The sequence below is a fragment of the Zonotrichia albicollis genome, chromosome 2 (genome assembly GCF_047830755.1).
Source record: "Zonotrichia albicollis isolate bZonAlb1 chromosome 2, bZonAlb1.hap1, whole genome shotgun sequence".
In the NCBI taxonomy this organism is placed as follows: domain Eukaryota; kingdom Metazoa; phylum Chordata; class Aves; order Passeriformes; family Passerellidae; genus Zonotrichia; species Zonotrichia albicollis.
This window is the reverse complement of record NC_133820.1, coordinates 17,982,684-17,994,205: the sequence shown is the minus strand read 5'-3', so window position 1 is coordinate 17,994,205 and position 11,522 is coordinate 17,982,684. Positions and strand designations below refer to the sequence as shown.

The 11,522-nt window shown below is 43.2% G+C and overlaps 1 long non-coding RNA gene across 1 annotated transcript; it reads right to left on the bottom strand.

Moving 5' to 3' along the window:
• Positions 1–689: 689 nt before the first annotated feature.
• Positions 690–9,374, bottom strand: LOC141728126 (uncharacterized). The gene is made up of 3 exons (XR_012578841.1): positions 8,414–9,374; positions 5,840–8,375; positions 690–4,453 (listed from the first exon to the last, which is right to left on the bottom strand). It is a non-coding gene; the product is annotated as an uncharacterized LOC141728126 (long non-coding RNA).
• Between the last annotated feature and the right edge of the window lie 2,148 nt (positions 9,375–11,522).

Below are 11,522 nucleotides of genomic sequence, written 5' to 3'. Positions count from 1 at the left end.
TTATTCTTTTCCATTTTGACAAGACTCATTGTCTTAAAAGTCATGGAACTTTCTCCAGTTGCTCTATCAGACCGTTATTGCTGCTGTTGCTGCTGTGATGTGATTTCTTTGTGGCTGTTTTTGAGCTGTTGAGATCCTGTTTGAGGAGGGCAACCCAGGGCTGTGTTACTTATGATCCTCCAGGACACTTCACTAACATTTACCCTGGAAAAGCTTTGGCTTTTTCTGTAATGGCAACAAAACAAAAATAAAAACAAACAAACAAACAAAAAACCAAAAAACCCCCAAAAACCCAAAAATCAGGGAAGAAATGGAAAGCAAACTCATACATTTCAAGGGTGGATGTGGGAGGTGGAGCTGAGAGCACCACTGCGTCTCAGGTGTTTGTAATTCAGCTTTCAGTGTACTTTTTGGACTCTCCATTACACAACAGTTCATCATCCCCTTCCAGGAGGCTTCCAGGCCTCCAGGTCAGTAACCTGCACAAACGTCATCCCCTCCAGCTCTCCGTGGTTAAATCATCACTCCAGGAGGAAAAACAGGAGCTATCTGCCAACTCTTCTGCAAGCAGCTCAAAGCACCATGGCACAGCTCAAAGGATCATGAGAATGAACTAGAGAACAACAGGCTGTGGGGCCAAAACTGAGATCAAGCAAAAAAAAAAAAGAGAGAGAGAACAAGGCCTGACATGAGGTGTGTGCAACAAAAAAATTACACACATGCACTTTTCTGTGAGTTTCATAATGCTGGCAGATCCTTGGATTGTGCTGACAGCTCTGTCCTGGAAATCCAGCTCTTCCAGCCCTCCCAGCCGTGCCCTGGTGTCCCCAGGAGGCTGTGGCAGGTGGGCACAGAACAAGGTGTGGCAGGAGGGGTGGAGGGTTCCAAGCAAGCACAGGCTGTCCTCTGCTCTTTCTGTGGAGTGGCTGCTCCCAGAGCACAGGCTGCTCCCGTCAGGAGGGAAAATCTCATGGGGGAGTGGAGCAGCAGCCACCAGGGGCAGGGAACCCTGGGGAACTCCTTCTATGGACTCTGGGCAAAAGTCACTGTACATGGTGCCTTGGTTTGGAGAGACAAGAGTCTGCTAAGGAAGGCAGGAGCCTTCCTTAAGAAGTAAACTTTCCTCACCCCTCTGAATTGCTATAAATTTTAAATTAAGGGGCTCTCAGGCAAAAATATGGGAGCAGGAAATGACAGTTCTTTAATAGGGAAGGAAATAAAAGGATAAAATAAACAATGCAGTACACTAGAACAACACTGACAGAGTCAGAACCCAACCTGACACCCTGTGGGTCAGGCTGTTGGTGGCAGTCCCATTGGAATTGTGGCTGCAGCCCTCCTGGAATGTCAGGGGTGGTTCTGCTGGAGCAGGGATCCTGTAGAGAAGGATTTGTTCATCCTCTGAAGATCCAGTGGAAGAAGAGGCAGCTGCTGTTCCTCTGGGGAATCCAGTGAAGAAGCTGTGTTGGTATTCCAGAATCTCCAGATTATATCCCAGTAGGAATGCTTGGCTCCTACCCCTGGGCAGAGCATCTCCGAATGGGATGCTGTAGTTCTTATCAACAATGCAGTGACTGTGGCCTGTTATCAGTAATGTCCCCTCCCGAGGGAGGTGTGAATGTGGTCACTCAAAGAGAGAGATAAAGGCACACTGCCCACTTGACAAAGGTAATCTGCCATACTGATGGTAATTGAAAACATCTTGCCTTGCAATATGGAATACATGGAAACTTCCTCCCAGAGACACCTGGCAAAGCTGGGTGGGGATTGAATAACTTGTAAAACCACAATCAGTCCATCCCTGCTGGTTCCCTGTGCTGGGCAGGGGGAGATGGACAGACTACCTGTGCTGCTGCCTGCTGGGGCTGACACCCCAGGCTGCTCCTGTCCTGATCCTCGAGCTTGGCAGGACATCCTTTCTTCCTGGGGCTGGTGTCAGGTTATCATCCACCTCAACTCCAGCTCCATCTCCAGGATCCTCCTTGCTCTCCCAGCTTTTTGGGGAGGCCAGGGTGGGCAGGCATGACACCTTGAGCTGTGAGAGCCCCCTCTGCAGCTGAGACAGGGGGCTAGCAAAGAGCAAATGTGAGCAGTGAAGCAGCACAACTGCTGTGCTCCAGAGCTCAGTGTTGGCTGGGATGTGACCTTTGCCCAGCCACCTCAGGGACTCTCAATGCTTGGGAGTTTTTCCAGTGTCTGCAAAATTTCTTAGGTTGGTTTAAAGTCTAATTTGTCCTTCAATCACAGAGTCGTGCAATTCTTTTTTCTCCTCCTTCATCCATGACTAGATAAGGCTGCCTTGTGCATGGCTTGCATGATGTACCTGTACAGATTTCTTTGTTTTATTTTATTGTTTGTACTAATGATTTTAATCATGGAGGTTTTTGCTTTGGAAATGGAAGGCCTGTAGCTTTCACAGCACAGATGGGAGATAAAAGCACTATAATCACAGAGCGCGATCAATGAGACTTTTTCCAGGAAGATGCTAAAGGCATTATTTGGCATTAACAAAGAAAGGGATAATTAGAAAATAGGCAGAGAAGCCTTTATTCCTGTAATTAATTTCAAAGTTGGAAGTTCCCTAGTGCTTTTCTGTTCAAAAGTGACAGCATATGAGCCATTGCAAAGGAGATGTGTATTAATCATAAATCAGAAACAGGGAGGAAATTGAAACCTGTGTTTCCACTGACTTTAAAAAGAAAAAGCTGCTGCCTGGAGTTAATGTGTATTCTGACTATATGTGAAGGAAAAAACAATTATAAATAGTTATTGACACATTACATGAAAGGCAAGAGGAGGATGTAGCCAAACTTGGTTTCCTGGGAGACTGGGCAGTCCTTTCCAGAGTAAAAATAATGCTCAGGAGTCACTTTGATAGCTTGAGGCTGTGCCTATGTTTGCAGCTGCTTTTTTTCTGCACTAATTTTCTACAATTGCTCTCAGCCCCACTGAGGGCCACAGTGATGAAGGAACTGTTCAGCAAACTTCCTCTGCCTCCCTTCATTTTACCACTGTCAAAACTGTTTCTGACTGAGAAATAAGAAATGAGTGGCTCTGCTTTGGGAATGCCAGCAGTCACAGCCGTCTTGCTTACAGCCTTCTCCCATCTGGATCTTCAGCTTTAACAGGCAAACTGAACATCTGCCCCCGGGGTAAGATCAAAAATTAGCAAAGGAAAAAGTCATGCACAGATTTCTGTGTGGTTTTTTCCCCTTCTGTCCCCTAGTCGGTGGCTGTTGTCCCCATCATCACATCCACAGGTGAGACATGAATTGGTGCAAAGTGTCCAGCTGGTGAAGGCACCAGCCTTGCTACAAGGGTGAGGCTGGAGACCTCCAGCACTGGTGGTTTTTACTTAGATACACTGGATCCCCTCAAGAAAGCTGATGTTGCAAACAGAGCCACATGTTTATTTTTTATTTTATTTTTTTAAATATGGACAGCTTTACAATTAGTTTTTTATTTCAGTGTGGGTTGAACTCATATTGTTGGCTTTGTATCATGGCTGGCTTGGCTGATGACTGGTGCAGGTGAGCATAACACTCATGGTGCCTCCTCACACCACAAGGAATTCACAGCCTACACACACTTGCAAATTCCTATTTGTGTAATTTTGGGGTTGACTGCAGAACAATTGTTCAGTCAGCTGTAATGTAGCATATATGTATTTATATATACAATAATTTAGATGGTAAAATTTTGCATGTGCACGCACTCTCTCTCTCTCTCTCTATCTCTTTAGTGATTTTCTCACTTATTTGCTCACAAGGTTGGTTAGATCTCTTCACTTACATTCCTCTCCAAATTTCTCTAGCTTTAGACCTGCAGGCAGGTGAACTTGGCATTTTACTTTACAACAGGATCAAAAAAAAATGCATAAAGGTAAGAGGATTATATACAGGTTCTATATGGTTTTATTTTTTCAGAGTTCATTCAAGGACAATCCTCCTTTTAGGTCCCATTCCTAAAGTTTCTTTGTTTAAAGGAGAGAAATATGTACATAAGCTTATCACAGAGCTCTACCCAGCATTTCACAATGTGCAGTTGGCATTTGCTGGTGGCAGCACTGGTGGAGCTCTCTGTGTTTCCCAATGTATGGAGAGAGTGTTTGAGACAACAGTTTTCTTTTCTATTACTTGTTAATTTCCATATTCTCTTCTCATTGCATGAGCTCCAAGCTCTCAAGCAAGTGGTGCTATTTAAGTTCTCCTGGAAATACTTCTTACACATGCAGGAATAGAAAAAAAATGATCTGCATGTCCCTGGCAGAAATATCTTCTGAAACCGCTAATGGTTTTCTTACCTCACAGCTATATCCAGGGAATGTTCCTGCATTTACCACTCCAAATCACTGCAGAGATGGCTTAACTCAAGGCAGACAAGCTGTTCTTCTCCTTCCAATGAAATTATTTTCTCCTGTTGTGCGTCCGTCAGTCTCATTTTTGAACATAACCTGGGAAAATCACCCCAATCACTGTCAGTAGTTAGTCTTTAGCCAGTAGTTGTAAAGCAAATCTTCTTTTTCTTTTATCCATTTATCTTTTCAGAGAAAAAAAGTTTATTAACTTTGATAGAAGAAACTTTAAAGTTTTATGAATAATTTTAGAAGGTAGCTCTAATTACTTTTGATTTATAATTAAAAATCAAGTTTGCAGAAAGGCATACATATGAATGTCAAATATCTAAAATATCTTAAGAAGGTACGGAATAAGACAACGGAAAAAGGCTCCAAAATTACAATTTTCCAGAACATTTAGATTTCATACTAACACAGGCAAAAATACTTGCTTAGAATACAACTTAAAGATGTGACAGGACACAATGTCATCCTTTACAGCCCACGTAAGATATGTTATGATGCACTGCAATGACTGCAAAACAAAAAACTTTCAAGATAACTTAGTAATACCTTGATTAATGCAAATTTTATGAAACATTCAAAAGGATATTAACATGTACTCAAATTTCATCCCTCGTTGGCAAATGTAAATGTAACATTTGGCTAAATAATTGTCAAAATTTCCACATTCAAAACCTTTCAGTAGCTGATTAGACTGTGGAATTAAATTTTGTGTAAATCTTCCTGAACCTTTTGATTAGCTTCCCAATTGTCACTGGGAATTTATAATAAAAATTACAGCAGCAGGCTTAAAATTATTTGAACATGCCTAGAGCTAAGAGCCAGCTAAATTGAAATCTTTTTAGTTATTGGAGTATTCCTGCTCTTCGCTCCTCTAGAAGACAGAGCAACATTTTAGCTTGTCCTAGAAAGGAGTCCAGCTTGACTGCAGGCAATTCCAGCCTGTGAAGAGACCCAAAATAGACACCTGGCTCATTCCCAAGCCATAGTTTCCAAGTGAACCAGCACCCTGCTCAGTCTCTCAGAGATCTCTCACTCACACAGAGACAGACTCTGCCACACCATTCATGCTCAGCAGTGTGTTAGTCCTCAATTAATAACACAGGCTACACCCAGAATCAGGAGTTTATCCCTTGTGAACAGGTTTAACACAACCTAGACCTCCAAAATGGCCTCTCTTTGTGGAGACAGACCTCCTTTGCTGTAACCCCTCGACTGTGGCTGTCCTATATAGGCTCTGTTGGACTATTAAAAATCCTCTCTTTCAGCCCAAATCACCCCAGCGCTGCCCTGGCTGGCAGCACCAGGAGATCTGTGTGGGATTCACAGCCCATGGGCTGTCCCAAGGTGCTCCCACCCCATCCACATCATCTGACACATCTTCACTGACTGTTGGCAAGGTGTTTTGGACTTCCGAGCAAGAAAAAAAAAATTAAATTCATGGTTTTTTTAGCTGTGAAAGGGAAATTAGTTCCTTACCCACTCCTCCTTCCAGGCCGGGATATGACTCAGATCCTGGTAGTTTAAGGATGATCAGAGCCGATGCTGGATTTCTTTTGTGAGATGTGTAGTAGCTGTACTAAATGCTGGGGATAAAATTACCTTCTGCTGCAGGCTGCTGCTGCTGCTGCTGGAAAACAAGCAGGACTTCTTCCTCTAGCTGGAGGTAGATTGCTTTTCATCTGGACTTCAGTCAAATTCACAGTTTTATGACTTCCCATCGAGTGCAATCTAAAATTCATGTAAAAATACCGAAAGGAGCATACTTGTGCAACTTTGACAGTGCTGATAACTGGGGGATTGTCACCATGATATTTTATGAAAAATCCCTTCCCGAAGGATTTTTCTCCTGAGAAGCTGAGAAGCCTCAGAAAAGAAATGTAAACAATGATTATCTGATTGCTTGGAATGTGCTTTGGAGGTTGCTTACCCACAGGTGCATCTTTGATTTGTTCTATGTGAATTGTTTTTACTTAATGGCCAATCCCAGTCCAGCTGTGTTGGGTCTCTGGTCAGTCATGAGATTTATTATTCATTCTTGTCTAGCTTTCTGATGTCTCCTTTCTCTTTCTTTAGTATACTTTTAGTATATCATTATGATAATATAATATAATATAATATAATATAATATAATATAATATAATATAATATAATATAATATAATATAATATAATATAATATAATATAATATAATATAATATAATATAATCAGCCTTCTGAGAACTTGGAGTCAATTCTCATCTCTCACCTCATCCTGGGGACCCTCAACACCACAACAATTGGTGACCACAGGGGATGTACTTCATGGACAATCCTTTCAGAAAGGTTTACATTTCTGCTCGGCTTCCAAATGAAAAATATCACAAGGAAACACGGGGTTATTTGTGGTGCTAACAATGCATATTTTTGAGGGTCTCTGGTTTCCTGTGGTGCCTCATCCTTAGGGCACTTCATTGTGAACGTGCTGGCACACATCCTTTTCCCAAGCCCAAAGACACCTGGCAGCTACAGCAGGAAGAATGAAAAGCTACATCCCACTTTCAACGGTAAATTCTCAACCTATGCACGATTTGTTGTAGCAATATACCCATTTGCTCTCCTGCAGGGATAAATTACTGGTGTCTGGGCTATGCTGTGGAAGGAGAAAGATTTCATAATAAGCCCATAGCTTATGTTCCAAAGCATGAAGGTTTCTGCTTTATTTTAAAGCATGAAAATATCTAAAGCAATATTCTCCCCATGTAGACTTAAAATAGTTTTGAAAGACATAGTCTTATTTTCCCTCGGAATTTGCCTTTAACTTAAATTAAACATACAAGCGTGCATCTCATAGAAAAAAAATTTAAAAATAATAATTATTCCTTTTCAGTACCTGGCTTAAAATACTTAGCAAGTTCATTTATTTTCCAGAAAGCTGGAACTGAGCAGTCTGAACAACAGGTATCTCCTGAGGCATTTCAAACAGAATATCCCAAAGCAGAGCACTCACTAGGGGTGTTTGCTTTTGAAAATCTTGACTATGGGTGACATTTCTGTTGGTTGGATCCCTTAACTCCAGGTAAGACACAGCAGAAATTAACTGCCCCTCTGTATTTACACATGCTCATGCCTTTTAAAAATGATATTTTAGGTGTAAATAACTCCCTGAATACTGGAGGTTCAATCAGCACAAAGTCCTTATACATAGGAAGCCTCAAGATGGCACTCTTGAACTGCAGAGTTTTTCAGGGAGGCTGATTGTGAGTTTCTTGCAAGGGAAAAAAAAATAAAAAGAGAAAGAAATGCAATGGTGAATGCAACCTGTGCAGGAATAACTGGAGGGAATATCAAGTAGAACAGCAATATCAGACTAAGGCATGAAAACCTACGACAAAATATATACTTGAAAATACAGATTATTATACAAATTAGGGTTGGTAAACCCTCCAAATTTTGTGAATAAACCCACAGCTTTTTGAAGCTTCACCCAGTTTTTTATCTTGCTCGCCATCCTCTATTCACTACTTCCTCTTCTCTCCCTGAAGGTGTTTTGATGTTACCTCAGGAGTGTCCTGGGGCTGGCTGAGGTGTTGCTCTTGTTTGGTAGATGTCAGGCAGAGCACATTGTGCAGGACATTTATGCCAGAGGCAGGTGAATAAGGGATGGTGAGCAGGAAAAGCACCTACTGAAACTTTGGTCTGCAGACCACAGGCAGAATTCTATGGTCTGTAGAGGTTGTGCTTCTCAGCTCCTCCTTCCATCGCCACCCTCCATGGAGCCGAGGCTGTGCTGTGACAGGAGACCCTGAGGGCTCCTTCCTGGATGTTCCTGCTCCTTCCTGGATGTTCCTGCTTCCTCCTGCAGCACAGGGACAGAGGGAGGAGGCCTTGATGTCCCCAACTTCAAGGGGGGGGAAGGACACCTACCTGCCCTTCACTTGGAACTCGCAGAACTTACCTGCTCCTATATCACAGCATCATTCCCTGCACGTGGTCTCCTGGGTGGGATTTCTCCATGGGAATGTGTCAGCACTGCCTGGGGGTTGTAGTGCGTTCAAATACACGTCGCTGCACCTGGGGGATGGACAGGGTTGTTGTCCCTGGCTCCCAGGCAGTTCTGGAGCAGCTGGCTCCAGCCAGGCACTGTGGTGGGTGACACCAGCAGGTCATCAGCCCTGTCCCATTGCGGAAGGAGGACCCAGATGTGTGAAAGAGGAGCTGGGAAGGAAAGCATCAGCTCCCAGTCCTCCTAGAGCCTTTCTCTTCCTCTTCATCCTCCTCTTTGTCCATGAGAGGAATTTTTGTGGGAATCAGGGCAGTGCAATAGGAAGCAGCCATGGGAGGGAGGATGAAGACCATGGTGGACCTACCCTGGCTTGCAAAGACTTTTTTGGTGGCTTTCTCCCATGGCATTTGCCTTCCCTGCCCCGGCAGTTTTCCTCAGGTGTTGCTTCTCTCCCTGTTGCCCTGATGAGTGTCCTGGCAGGTCAGGGTCACAGCTGGCACCATCCCAGCCCAGCAGCCAGCCTGCCCTGCTGGAGCCACCACGCTGGAGCCAGCTGTGCATTGCTCTTACAAAATCCTCTGCTGACTCACCCTTCCCTTGCTTGCCTAAGTGAAATCATGCCTGCCTTTAAATATCTCATTGCAGCATTACACGACACATTTATCCACCTCTTTCACTGCCATGAACTGCTTCAGATAAACAGCTGTGAGGTTTTTGGGAAAGATAATGTGAGGTTTTTTCTTTGCTCCAGGGCCTCTGAAATAGGCACTACTTCTTCTCTGCTTGCTGATATAAATACAAATCTGTTGAATCTCTGAGGTTGTTCCTGGAGATGCTGGGAACTTGCTTTCTCCATCACAAAGTGGACTCAGACATATCTCCCTGGGCCAGGTTTGGTTTAGGGAGCAGCACTGTGAGAATTTTCAGTTGCTGTGCCAAGGTTGGAGGCATTATTTACATGCACCCTATTTTGCAGAGCCAGTCATGCATTGAATTTGTGTCCACGTCCATTAGCTACCCAAGGCAAGAGCCTGATGAGTGATGGGTTTTAGAGATGGACAGACAGGTAAAATTTAGTGGAATTTTGCTTAAGTTGAGCCAAATCACAAAAGTTTTTCTTGGTTTTTTTTTTTTGTGGGGTTTCTTCCCCTCTTTTTTACTACGTTTTGATCCATAGGAGTTTTGGGTTTGCTTCTGATTTCCTTACCTTTTCAGTCAATGTTGGTTTCGATTCTGATTCACCTGGTATTTAAAAATAATTCTGCTTTGTAAAATAGTACATTCATTTTTAACTGAGAAAAACCTGTTGAAGCTTTTTATGGCCATACCAGCCACACCTATTGAAAATAAGTTGAAGGTTCTGATTTTTCCCAAATTTAACAAAAAAGAAAGTTGATTTTTCTGAAGTAAAATATTTCAATCCATCTTTCAGGAAAACACTACCCAATTTTTTTCTTTAGGAAGACCTACTTGCCAATCATGATAAATCTTATTTATTTCATCTTGTGATGGTTATTAAAACAGTATTGAAACCATGCTTTGGTAAGTGATATACTGCTGTACCTTGGTTTTTCAAACACAGCCATGCCATGGGGCAAGAAGACAGTTTAGGACTTGGTGTTGTATCTCCTTGTGAGGTGCTGCATCTCTCATTTTTCTGTTGCTTTCTTCTGTCATTTGAACTGCTTCATGTGCTTGGTCCTGTGACATCTCTATAATGTTTTCTACAGCTTAAGCAGATGCTCAAAAGCACTAAAAGCTGTGTAGAGCTCATACAAATGTGCAATTCATCAGTTCAGAAAGGTACAAATAAATTCATTTAACAGGCTAGCATGTGAAAAGCAGCATTTTTCTATCAGCCCTGTAACACTGGCCATTTTCAGACCCCAAGTATTTAAATACCTACTATTTTTTTCTGATGTAAATATATTCAGAATTTTTTTTTCACATATAACACCCCCCAAAAATGAAAATGGTCTTTGAGCTTTGTACTAGAATTTTTTACTTTCTTAGCTGCAAGATGAAAACTAATGCTCCCCTCTGTCTCAGGTTGGAATACTGATTTGCAGAACTTCTCACTGGAGGACGTGGTCGATATTTTTAAATCATACTTGCTCTTTAATGTGGAGAGCCATCTCTGGGAAAAGTTTCCAAGATCAGGCCCACGGTCATCATTTAGTCAAAGTGCATAATTCTTAGGTCTTTTAATCTTTTCTCATAAATCAATCCTCCAATCCCCTTAGTCGTATTTGTTGCTCGTCTCTGAATTCCTTCCAATTTTGCAATTTACATTATAATTAGAGCTTAGTGAAACTGATGAGAAAGTGATTTTTGGGGCCAATTTTTATGCTGCTTGTAAATATTCAAAATCTGGCTTTCCACGGGCTCGTGAGAGCCCCCCAAAACTGCGTGACAATGGCAGAGACCTGAGGAACTCCCAGTCCTGGGGCAAGGACAGATGTTTTGCCAGATTCTCCCACTGTGGCTTGCCACTAATTAGTATTCATCATCCCATTGATTTCTGTGGGACTGTAACTGCCTGCAGCTCACAGTGAATAAGGACGGGAGGATCTCCCCAGTCTGCAGCCAGGATCACCAAACCTCTCCCTGGTTTGACTGAAGGTGAGCACTGGGCAGGAGCAGGGCAGGGGTTGGGTCTGGGCTCTTTGTGGAAGCAGAGGGCATCAGGCAGAGATGTTTCCTGAAGGAATTCCTGTGCTAGTGGGTGACAGTGCTGGGCAAAACACATCCCTGGGTGGTTTTGGCTGCCATGTCACACTCTGCAGGCAGCTGGGACAAATGGTGAAGTCAGAGCTGGCACCCCGTGGCTGCTGTCCCTCCTGGCCCTTGGATCTGCCACGGCTCTGCTCACCTCTGCTCCATGCAGCCACTGTTTAGGATTTGGCCCATATCCTCCCATTTCCCACACCATTTAGGATTTTCCACACCTGGGTCTACTCCTGAGTCAGGGGTCTCATCAGCCCATCTAGAAATCTCAGCCCTCATTCTAGAGAAGCAGAAGACCGTAGAGAGGAAGGTTACCAGATTCAATACCAGAAAAATTGTTTCTTTAACATTCAGGGGAAACTGAACATTCTCCAATAGGGAGGTAACAGATTCAGAGGAGAAGGAGGAAAGCAAAGGCTGAAAAGCCTCATCCCCTGCTCCTCCTCTAAC